General features: G+C 52.3%; 1 long non-coding RNA gene across 1 annotated transcript; it reads left to right on the top strand.

Annotated features, from left to right (window-relative positions):
* The first annotated feature begins 7653 nt into the window (after positions 1-7653).
* Positions 7654-10957, top strand: LOC139037203 (uncharacterized). Its single transcript, XR_011490063.1, has 2 exons — positions 7654-7777; positions 10139-10957. It is a non-coding gene; the product is annotated as an uncharacterized lncRNA (long non-coding RNA).
* Positions 10958-11369: the final 412 nt, after the last annotated feature.

The following is an 11369-nucleotide window of genomic DNA, read 5'->3' as shown; positions in this document are numbered from 1 at the left end:
ACATACACCCAGGAAACCATTCCTGCGGCCCAGAGAGTTACCATCTCCATCTCCCAGCCCCCAGTCTCCTCTCGCCCTTCTGTAATTTCTTCCTCAGTCTCCTTCTTACCCTCACCTCACCCTGTCCCCAGGCAGTCACTGATCTGCTTTCTGTCACTATAGGTTAGTTTGCATTTTCTAGAAATGTATTTAAGTAGAACATGATAGTGTGATTTCTTTTTAAACTGGCTTCTCTCACTTACCATAATTATTTGGAAATTTACCCAGTTGTGTACAATGAGGGTTCATTCTTTTTTATTGCTGTGTAGTATTCCATTGTATGGATATACTACATGTGGACTGTAGCCTGCCAGGCTCCTCTGTCCATGAGATTCTCCAGGCAAGAATACTGGAGTGGGTTGCTATTCCCTTCTCTAGGAGATCTTACCGACCCAGGGATTGAACCCACATCTCCTGTGTCTCCTCCATTGGTGGGCAGATTCTTTACCATGGTGCCATCTGGGAAGCCCCATCTCAAAGATAGTGATATGCAAAAACAAAACAAAACAAAAGAAACTTGGTCTTTACATATAGGCTCATGATCCATTTTTTAGTTAAATTTTGAATATGGTATAAGGTAGGGTTTTTTGTTTTGTTTTGATTTGTTCTGCAGCAGAAGGAACTCAGTCCCTCAGTCGTTCCGTCCATCCAGCCGGTCAGCTATGAGTCAACCCAGAGCAGCGGAGGGACACGGGCTGGAACCGGGGTAGCCCTGCGTGTGTCTCCAGCTTATTCCCTGGCCTCAGTTTCCTCACTGAAAAGCGAGAGTAGTGCAGAATATCTTGTCTCCCACCCCACACTGCGGTTGGCTTCTAGAGTTTTCCTCCAGTTTTTCTGATTCTCTCCCCTCTTTTGTTTCAGCCCAAGGTGCTTTCTTTCTGCCTCAATGCCTCTGATTTTCAGTTGACCGGCAGCAGCCCGGGAAACAGGAGCCACTGGGCCTTCCCTGGGTGAGGCCTCCCTCTTCTTTCCAGTCCTCCCCAGTGCATGGGATTCCTCCAGGACACTGCAAAGAGTCCTCCGAGAGCCAGAGTGCCCCCAGCTGGGGGAGTGATGTTGAGCCAGGGCTACGTGACCCTCCACTGTGTCCTCACTCTTGTTTAGTCACTACGTCATGTCCAGCTCTTTGAGGCCCCGTGGACTGTAGCCCTCCAGGCTCCTCTGCTCATGGAATTTCCCAGGCAAGAATACCGGGATGGGTTGCCATTTCCATCTCCAGGGAATCTTCCCGACCCAGGGATTGAACCCAGGTCTCCTGCATTGGCAGGCGGGTTCTTTCCTGCTGGGCCGCCAGGGAAGTGTATTGTGCCCCCAGGGAGGTGTAATTATGCCATCACATTTTCACTGGTTCTACTTTAAGAATGAGAAAGGTTTAGCCCAGAGAGGTTGTTCAACTTGTAGAAAGTCACACAGGTCATCTTCTAAACCAGACCATCTGAATCCAAAACCCCTGTCCCACCCCGCTGTGCAAGGACTGGATTCCACCGGCTGAGGTCTGCCTAGGAAGAGCTCTGAGGGCACCCTAAGGAGCCCATCTAAACCTTGGAAGGATAGCTACTCTTACATTCAAGTCAGTCTGTTATGGGACAGACTTCACAGTCGTCTTAGCGGGGAACAGCTCACAGGCCTGGAGGACCTCAAGGAAGCTGAGTGAGCACTGTGAGCGAAGAACGGGGCAGGCTGTGCTGCGTGCTGCTTGGTGGTGGGGGTCCAGCTGTGTTTCTTCAGATGAGGCACATCTTGGTCGTCTGGAGGGTTGGCAGACAGCCCCCCACCCCCCCCACCCCAGGTCTGTTTGACTCCTGAGAAGTGCTCACCTGCCGGAAGGGAGAAAGGAACCTCACCAGTTCATTCATCCACTCATTCAGTTGTGTTTACTGAGCCTTGACTGTTCTGGGTTCTGGACACAAGGATGGAATGAAGGGAGGGCAGTTGCTGAGCTCAGCCCATTACTTGGGCTGGGACTTTCTCCCCCAAAACCCCAGGGTGAGGAGCTACAATGAAAGAGAAAGGCAGTGCTCTCAGCAGAAAGTGGAACTGGAGCTTCAGCAGTTTAGAGGGCCTGGAAGCCCTCTGTGTTTCAGGGAGCAGGAGAGGAGAGCAGGGCAGGAGCCACGGGAAGGTGCTGTGCCGGGTGCCCTGTGACCTCCCAGGCCCTGTGACCCTGTCCAGGGAGAGGACAGGGAGGACTGCGTCTCTGGGAGAAAGTAGCCCAATCCTTGTCACACCTCAGTTGCTCATTGTCCGTTTAAAAACAACAACAAAACATGGCTCTGGTTTATACATCAGTTACACGAGTCTGGCTAATGTGAGTCTTCCCTGCAAGCTAATCTTCACTCTGATTCTAGCACAGCAGTGAGTAGGGTCAGTCGAGGGGTAAGTGCCATCTTGGGAGACTCCTGAAGGAGAGCCAACCAGTTTCAGCCACTAGTGACTTAGTAAGCAGGAGGTTATGCCTGGTTCAAGCACGGAGACTCTGAAGCCCAGTAGTGAAAAGCCAGATGAATTCCTGTCACCCCAGGCTCTTGGTCAGCTTTTCCCCAGCCTTTGTAGCCTGGAGTAGGGCCAGGGTCCTGATGTGAGTTGGAGAGAGAACCACGTTATCTCATCTGTCCCTCCTGTGGACTGAAAATTGTGCTGCTGGCACTGGGCCCTTCCTTCCTCCATTCCTGGGCTGCCCTCCCACTGCTCTTGGAGCACGGACATGCTGTCCGCAGGGTGTTGCCCTGAGCCTGGCGAGGAGCAGAGAGGAGAATCCCACCCAGTTCTTGCCCTTGAGGCCCTTGGGGTCTAGAGGAAGTGGAGGGGGTCTCGCGTGGGAGGTGGGACAGTTTGTTAGCCCTGCCCTGGGCTCACCTGACTGCCTGCTGTCTTTGGGTTTCCTCACTCCAGAGAACAATCACTGCAGGCAGATTTCCATGAATTCCATAAATTTGATATTCGGTCTGTTCTGAAACGAGGTTCTGGCTTACGTGATTTTTGGAAGTTTTGACAGAATGCGCAAGGAGCTGGATTAAATTAAAACAAAATTGCCATCACTGAGTTAATGACTGTGACAATATGATTCACCAAGAAATTAATGCAATATTAGGTCTCATCATTATACTAATAATCTTCGCACAGCAGTACAAAAACAATTGTTTGGGGAGGGGTGACTCATAACATGGGAGAACAGTTTTGGATAAGTCTCAGAGCTTCCTTCTGTGATCTGAGGAGGGAGAGAGAGGCACTAAGGTTTCTGAAGTGCCTGCTGTGTGCTAGGATGCGGGGGGATCAAAGAGACAGTCCTTGCTCTCGGGGAGCACCCAGCTCCCATGGTGGGGACAGCCACGAGTGACTGTAAAGTGGTGTGGCCTTGAAAGGAGAAGGACCGTATGGAAGGCTTCCTGGAGGCGGCAGCATTGAGGTGAGCCTGGGAAGACAGTAGCATCTGCTGGGTCTTGTCCCCCTCCTCACTTTCTTTTTCTCTGCAGCAGGCTGTAGTCTGTCTTTTGTCCCCTCTTCACCTCTGAAATGCTCTTATCAAGTGACCTTCACATTGTGAGACCCAAACATGGGCCCTTGGTCCATCCTCAGCTTCCCTGACTCCCAGAGCAAGTGCTCTGAGGAACTTCCACAGACTCCGGGGTTCCCACCAGCATCGCTTGCCCCCTTCTCTGTCTCCTCTGCTGGGTCCTCTGACCTCTGAACACCTGCAGGCCCCGGACTGAGCCTTCCTCTCCTCTCTCCCCCACCTCCCAGCTCCCCTGATGTCCTGGGCACTCACTGACCAGTCCTGACCCCTCTGATCATCACACACAGGCATCTCACAGTCTATAACAGTGCCACCCTGCGGTGTCTAATACACGTTTTTAAAACCAAGTTTTATGATACAGAAAAATGCACCCGCATAAGAGCCCAGCTCATTGCCTTTCCACAAAGTGAATGCATTGGGATGTCAGCTCCAGAATTAGGAAAGAGAATGCTACAGCTCAAGGAAGCCCCTCCTGGGCCCTGTGGCCCCACCACACAGGTGTGACCAGGTCCCAACTCTTATCACCTGAGGTGGGTCTCACCTGTCCTGGTGCTGAACGCAAGCGGAATCATGACATCTGCTCTGGCATCTGGCTTCTTTGGCTCAGTGTCACATGTGTGGGACTCATCCACGTTTCCATGTAGCTGTGATATATCCTTTTTGTTGCTGTAGGGAGTATCCCACCAAATGCACCACAATTTATTCATTCTACCCTTGATTGGCATTTTTGTTGTTTCCATTTTAGAATTATGAATAATCCTGGGAGAGGGATTGATTCTCAGTCTTACTCCTTACTCTGCAGGAGTAAGGACTAGCTTGATATGGTGGGGTGGAGGTGAGGGGGACACGCATGCATTCTAATGGAACTTGTAATGCCCTTGCCTGATGGAGGGCCTGCTGTTGGCATCTTGGCACCATTGCTGGCCCATTTATTTTAAATAAGAGGTTGCATGAATTAATAAAGAGATAAATGAATGAACACACGAATGCATTTCAGAAAAGAACATTACTGCGTGTCAAATACGGTGCTGGCCATTTTTGTAAATGTTATTGAATTTAAGCCTTGGAGATGGGGTGACTCCCCATGACTTTATAAAAGAAAAAAAGATTCAAGGACCAGGACATCCAGGTCATTTAACTTCTGGACTCGGTTTCTGCATCTGTGAAATGGCAACAGTAGGTCTCAGCAGGTGGTTGGGAGAACAGTTGCATGATCTACATAAAGCAGTCAGCACAATCCTGGCACAGATGAGTGCTTAATAATCTCTGGCTCATCCTCTTTATGTTTTAAATTCATGTGGCTTGTAAGTGGCTGACCCAGGATTTGAACCTGTGAACCTGACATCATCTCACTACATCATTTCCACCCCTGGAGATATGGGAGTGTGAAGGAGCGGTTGTGGCTGTATCTTTCCAGCCCCAGCCTGTCCTTTTCTCTCTTGAACTCTGGGATGTGAGGGGGGCTTGTGCCTGAGCCACCTCTGTGTCTCCCCCAACCCTCCTCACTGCACCGTAATCGGGCTATGATTAAGCAGATCGGTTTAGACTCTGCCCTGGGATCTGACACCCTCCCACCTCCAAAATTCCTTATCCAGAGAATGAAAAGAGCATGCAATCGTGGACTCTGCTCACTAATGTCATTTTCTGTGTCCGTAGTAGTAGGGCCTCTTGAACTCTCAGGCTGATTTAAATTTGAATAACAACCAGCCTAATGTGTGACCAGAGCTCTGAGCTCTCTGCCCTGAGCTTGGCCGGCTGCTCCCAGCAGAGGGCATGGCAGGTACTTCTGGCCTCCCAAGCTGAGGCCTCGTGGACCCACCCTGGGCACGCCCCGCTCCTTCACCTCCGGAGCACCCGCTTGTGATTAGAACAGTGCCCCATAAAAAGTGGTGCCCCTGGGGCTGGCAGGGCCTTAGCCCTCTGGATGAAACTCTCTTGTCTTCTTCCATTAATTTGTCATTTGTATCACATTCTTTGGCCAAGAGACAGATGTCAGTTTCAAATGGGGATCAAGTCTGGTCCTGCTTTTAGTTGCAGCTGGTGCTAAGAGGTGAGAGGGGGCGGGTGACATTCTTAAAGGGATCTGTGGCTCCGAATAAGACAGCACCACTTCTCCAGTGACCGGAGATGGCCTTAGTTCAAGCTTGAGTGGTGGAGGAGCTGTGAACAGTGGTCACCACATGCTCCCTGGGTGTCTCTTGCTCAGCCCCGAAGGACCCCAGGGGGGGGTCACAGCAACACCCAAGGGACCCTGGGGGCCACTGCGACACCCAAGGGACCCCAGGGCCACAGCATCTTGCTCTTCCTTGCTCCCTGCCCTTCGGCGTCAGGGATGCACTCCGAGTTCCTTGTTTCTTCCTTCCCCTCAGCTGGCAGTGTTTGCTCAGGGTCTGCTCCTCTGATTCTCACAAGATTGGGGCTACCCTCCTTGAGACTCTCCTCCCCTTCAGTCCCACTCACAACCCCGGGGCCTCTGTGCTGGGGATCCTGAGATGGGATGCAGGGTCTTTCCATGAGGACCTCATGGACAGGTGGACTCACAATGATGTTTTCCAAATCAAGATTCTACTACTGCAGGCAGGGAAAAAAAAAAAAAAAACACAACACAGCTCCAGGAGGCATGAGATTTAGGGATCACTGGACTGAAACAGCTCATCAGGCTTCCTTCCTGTAGGACTGCTCAGAGCCTTTACTGGTTTAGGAGAAGAATACGATGTGGCATTTCCCAAACACACGAGAGTATGACCCTCCCTGCACGCACGCAGGGGTGTGAAGAGGTGAGGGATTCGCCCAGGTGCACAGTTCAGTGAGGAGCTGAGTGATCGACGGGGGTCCCTCGTCTGTACTGGGCTCTCCCAAGCTTCTGAGTCTCCAAATCTGTTTAGACGGTCTGGAACCACCTGTCAATGGCATGGGCTCTCTGAGTCACCCAAGATGCTGTCTTGCTAGGACAGCAGGTACAGCGTTGGGAGTTGGCAGTCACGGATATCTGATGGGAGCCCTGGTCCAGGGAGCAGGGGACGTAGGAGCAGTCTTGGCTCTGCCATTTATTGGCTATCTGAGTTGAGCCAGTTCCTTCTGGATCTTGGTTTCTCCACATGGAGATAAAGGACCCCCTCCTTTGTCTCCATGCAAAGTACTGGCAACAGTTTACTCAGCCTGTCGACAATTTGAGGCATGTGCCAGTCTGGTGGGGAAGGCGATCTTCTTTACTTGGCTGGAAGCCTTTGCTTTTTTCTGGCCAAGATGACCGCACGTCTCAAACCAGCTGTATGGTCAGCGCGGCAAGCACACCTGTAGGAAGATTGGGTTCCGAGCAGGGGCTCGGCCTGGACTGGCCTCATGACCTTGGGAAGGACGTCTCTCCTCTCTGACCTCGGGTCCTCCATCATGACAATGAGGCGATTGGCCTTGCAGCTCCAGCATTGCATGACCGGGGTTCTCCCAAAGGGAAAGTGAAAGTCACTCAGTTGTTTCCGACTCTTTGCGACCCCATGAACTATACAGTCCATGGAATTCTCCAGGCCAGAATACTGGAGTGGGTAGCCTTTCCCTTCTCCAGGGGATCTTCCCAACCCAGGGGTAGAACCCAGGTCTCCCATGTTGCAGGTGGATTCTTTACCAGCCACCAGGGAAGCCCAAGAATACTGGAGTGGGTAGTCTATCCCTTCTCCAGTTGATCTTCCCGACGCAGGAATCGAACCTCCTGCATTGGGGTCTCCTGCATCGCAGGTGGATTCTTTACCAACTGAACTATCGGGGGTTCTCCAGGCCCTGACTAATGGCCTGCAGTCGCAGCTGGCCAGGCCCGACCGGGAGGGGCCCTTGAGGGCACCTCCATCCCCACGGCACTTCCCGGCAGGTGCGCTCGGCTGCCTGCCCCCAGGAACAGCTGCTGATGGGACGGGCGAGAGACGAGGTCTTGGTGGGGGCGGGCTGGCGGCCCCCGCTCTGCTGCAAGCGTGGCTCTGGGGTCCAGTGCTCATCAGCTAAGCAGGTAATTATGTGTGCTCTTTGTTCCCTGCACAAAGGAGCTCTCAGAGAACTTCCGAGAGGCCCCGCTTCCTGGCTGATTTGATTTTTTTTTTTACAGAGTTGGAGTGTGAAAGCCAGGCTGAACCTGCCTAATTGTGCCTGTGAAGGCTATTCAGAGAGACCGTTCTTGGAAGGAAATCAGGACGATTAGCTCTTGGCTGCAGCGAGAGGGGAAGCAAGCTAATCATGGTGAATGACAGCCTGTTCCCAGGAGAACCAAAGGGCACAGAACTGGGAGAAAAGACAGCAAAAAAAAAAGCGGGGCGTCTGCTGGGCCTGCTTTTGGGGGGGTGGCTGGGTTCAGCCATCAGGTAGGAGCAGAGCCCGGGCTGGACCAGGGAGGGCTTAGCTCGCTCAGACTGCAGGGGTGGGTGGTGTGACCATGAGCCAGTCACCGAGGGTTTCAGTGGAGTCTCAGTTTTCCTGAGTCTGCAGAATGAGGGCTGTGCTAAAGGACCAGATGGAAACATCCATCACGGGAACGACAGGTGGGAGCCGAGGGGTCCAGAGCAGATGGTGCTGGAAGGGCTGGAGGAGAGGGCTCCCGCAGCCGGGCACGGGCCCGGTCCTCTGGCCATTTCTCCGCCATGGCTGCACCCTCCTCCTTCCCCTACCAGTTTTCTGCCTGGACCGAAGGAAAGTTTCTAATTTTTTTTTCCCCCCAAAAGTTACTTATTTGGCTGTGCTAAGTCTTAGTTGCAGCATTCAGGATCTTTAGTTTCAGCATGTGGGATCTAGTTCCCTGACCAGGGATCGAACCCCGAGCTCCCTGCATTGAGAGCGTAGAGTCTTAGCCACTGGACCACCAGGGAAGTCCTGAAAATTTCTAATTCTAATTCGAGTGCCTTGTTGGGCTTCCAGTTCAGAGAGATAGCAGTTCAAATCTCAACTGTGTCTCCTCTTAGCTCTGTGGCATTAGGAATGCTCCCTAACCTCTCCCAAGCCTTTTCTTAGCTAGGTACATTGTGGTACACAGTGGCCTGACTCGCGGTGGGTCATGAATGCTTGTTATTACTGCTACAGCATCTGGAAACTAGGGTCCACGCAAGCTCATTCTTTCCATAATGAAAACTTGGGTGAGTGTGTGGCTGTTTAGACAGCATTTTCAAAATAGAGGATGTGCCTTCCTACCTTTTTTGAATGGAGTCCAGGGTGCATGTTTCAATTTTTATTTTCTTTTAAAGACAAACAGGGACTTCCCTGATGGTCCAGTGGCTAAGACTCCGTGCTCCCAATGCAGGGGTCCTGGGTTCAATCCCTAGTCAGGGAACTAGATTCCACATGCCTCAACTAAGACCCAGCAATAGCCAATACATAAATACATATTTAAAAAAAAAATAAAGAAAAGCAAACAAGTGTCAGGGCCCCAACCTTGAAGTTGGGTGCCTGAGCCTGCATCAGGGCTCCACCTCTCAGCAGCTGTGTGATAATCACTTTGATCCCCAGTTTCCTTATTTCTCAGTAGAGATAACGATCACACCCACTTAAGTAAGTAATGGGTAAGTTATGGGAACTACTATACTCAGCACAGGGACTGTCACTTTGTAAGTACTCAACAGAGTTTAACATCATCATCTTTATTATATGATGGCTCAGGGTCACGCTGAGCCACACGTGTGCCAGCAGGCGACAGGGGGGTGACTATTCCCACACGGCTAAATGAGAGTCAGGGCTCAGGTTCAGCCAGTGTTCACGGCAAGGCTGCCAGGCTGACATCTGGTCTATTGGTCTGTGCTGGATCATGTCAGTTGTTAACTATTTTGAATACTTACACCTGGATAGAAGAGACAGACCCTCTTCTTCCAGTGCAGAAACTGAGGGGCTAGGTGTGGGTGTGGCTAGCAAACTGGTCCTAGAGGTGACCCAGGTCTGCTGTGGGGAGCCCAGGGCCCTGCAGGGGTCTCCCGGTCCCCATAGCCACTCCTCTGGTCCCCAGGGGTGAGAATGCAGCTGCTACACCAGCCTCGGCTTTTTCTGCACGCACGTGGGAACAGGCTACCCGGGCCACAAGAGGAATCTTCCTTGTCTTTATCCTTTGTCCTTGTCCTTTATCCTTTGGCTGTTCCTCGAACTAAAGGCTTTGCATTTTTCCCGTTCAGAAGACAGTCACTCCGTTCTTTTGGTTATCTTTACATATATTTATTTATTTGCCTGCACCTGGTCTTAGCTGTGGTACTCAGGGTCTTATCTTCACTGCAGCATGTGGGATTCAGTTCCCTGATCAGGGATCGAGCCCCAGTTCCCTGCAATGGGAGCCCGGAGTCTTAGCCACCAGACCCCCAGGGAAGTCTCATCTTTTGGATATCTTAATCTCGACATGGGGCTTCCCTGGTGGCTCAGATGGTAAAGAGTCTGCCTGCAATGCTGAAGACCTGGGTTCAATCCCTGTGTCGGGAAGACCCCCTGGAGAAGGAAATAGCAACCCACTCTGGTATTCTTGCCTGGAAAATTCCATGGATGGAGGCTCCTGGCGGGCTTTAGTCCATGGGGTCACAAAGAGTCGGACACGACTGAGCAACTAACTTTAACTTTTTAATCTTGACTCTTAAGGAAATTCTGGAGCCGCCATACGTGTTTCCCACTGATCACCTTTGTGGAATCCTGAGCGATGAAGTTTCCAGAGGGTGGCATGGCTGAAAGCAACGGTGGCCCCTGAGGACATGTGGCCAGGTAGCTGATGTCCCCAGGACCCCATTCTGCGCGGGGAGGAGGCTAGGCGAAGCTAACTGGGCTGCCAGCACCACAGAGGGGACCCACTGTTCCTGACCCCAGCCGCTCCTTTTGGACACGAGAGATAAGTAGTGTAAAGCTTACATGATATAAAATGGTTTGAAACAAGGTCTTGTAAACAGCATCATGCCAACAGGCACTCCGGGTTATGTGACTAGCATCCTCTCCTGGGTGACCCGTGGTAGGAGTGGAGACAAACCACAATGGATGAAGGAGGTGAAGAGGTCAAGGAGGATGCTCCCCCTGAAGAGACTGAAAAGGACACATGGCTGATTGGACTTGGGGTTCGGCTGGGTCGCTGTTCACCCTGTTCACTGCGGGTGTGTGTCGTGTGCCCTGTGGCTCCCTGGGGCTTCTCTGCCCACTTTGCTGAGCTCGAGTACAGCGGCCCTCCCGCAGCCCACAGTGTCTGAAGGTGGGAAGGGCGGTGGGAGGCGCGGAGGGAGTTTGCCGGTGGGCTTGCTGGCCCAGCGGTCCTTCTACCCGTGGGGCTGAGTAGGAGGGTGGCCTGGGGCAGCTCCCTGCCAGGGGATCTCTTTCCGTCGGCCTCCCCCTGGCCCTCTCCACTGCCTACCTGCCAGGAACACACAATTCCATCCTAATGCCTTTTCAATAAAGCCTTAAAGATGACAGACCCCATTTCCTGAGTAGAGCAGAGGGCAATTATTTTACACTTCATCTAATTGATTAGAATGACTCCTCCAAATTAACCAGGCCTTGCAGAGCCGAGGGTGGGGTAGAGAGCCAGGCAGACAGAGTGGCTTGCCCAGGGGCTGGGGGGCCACAGTGGCAGGGGATGGGATGGGGGGAGCTCCTCGGATCCCCACAATGTGGGCTGCGATCCATCTTCTAGATCCTGCACTCCTTCCTTCAGACCAACCGCTCCCCCATACCCCAGCTTCCTGCGAACCTGGCGACGTATGTCAGCCACTGGCTCCTAACAGCCTCTGTCCTCTCTGGACCCCTGCAGCCTGTGACCAGGGCCTCTGTCTTGGGGTAGGCAAGGGTCAAGGGCACCCTGCATGGCAAGTGGGTGAAATGTTTGGCCTCC

The sequence above is a fragment of the Odocoileus virginianus genome, chromosome 2 (genome assembly GCF_023699985.2).
Source record: "Odocoileus virginianus isolate 20LAN1187 ecotype Illinois chromosome 2, Ovbor_1.2, whole genome shotgun sequence".
Taxonomy (NCBI): Eukaryota; Metazoa; Chordata; class Mammalia; order Artiodactyla; family Cervidae; genus Odocoileus; species Odocoileus virginianus.
The sequence above is the reverse complement of the archived record's forward strand: the minus strand, read 5'-3'. Positions and strand labels throughout refer to the sequence as shown.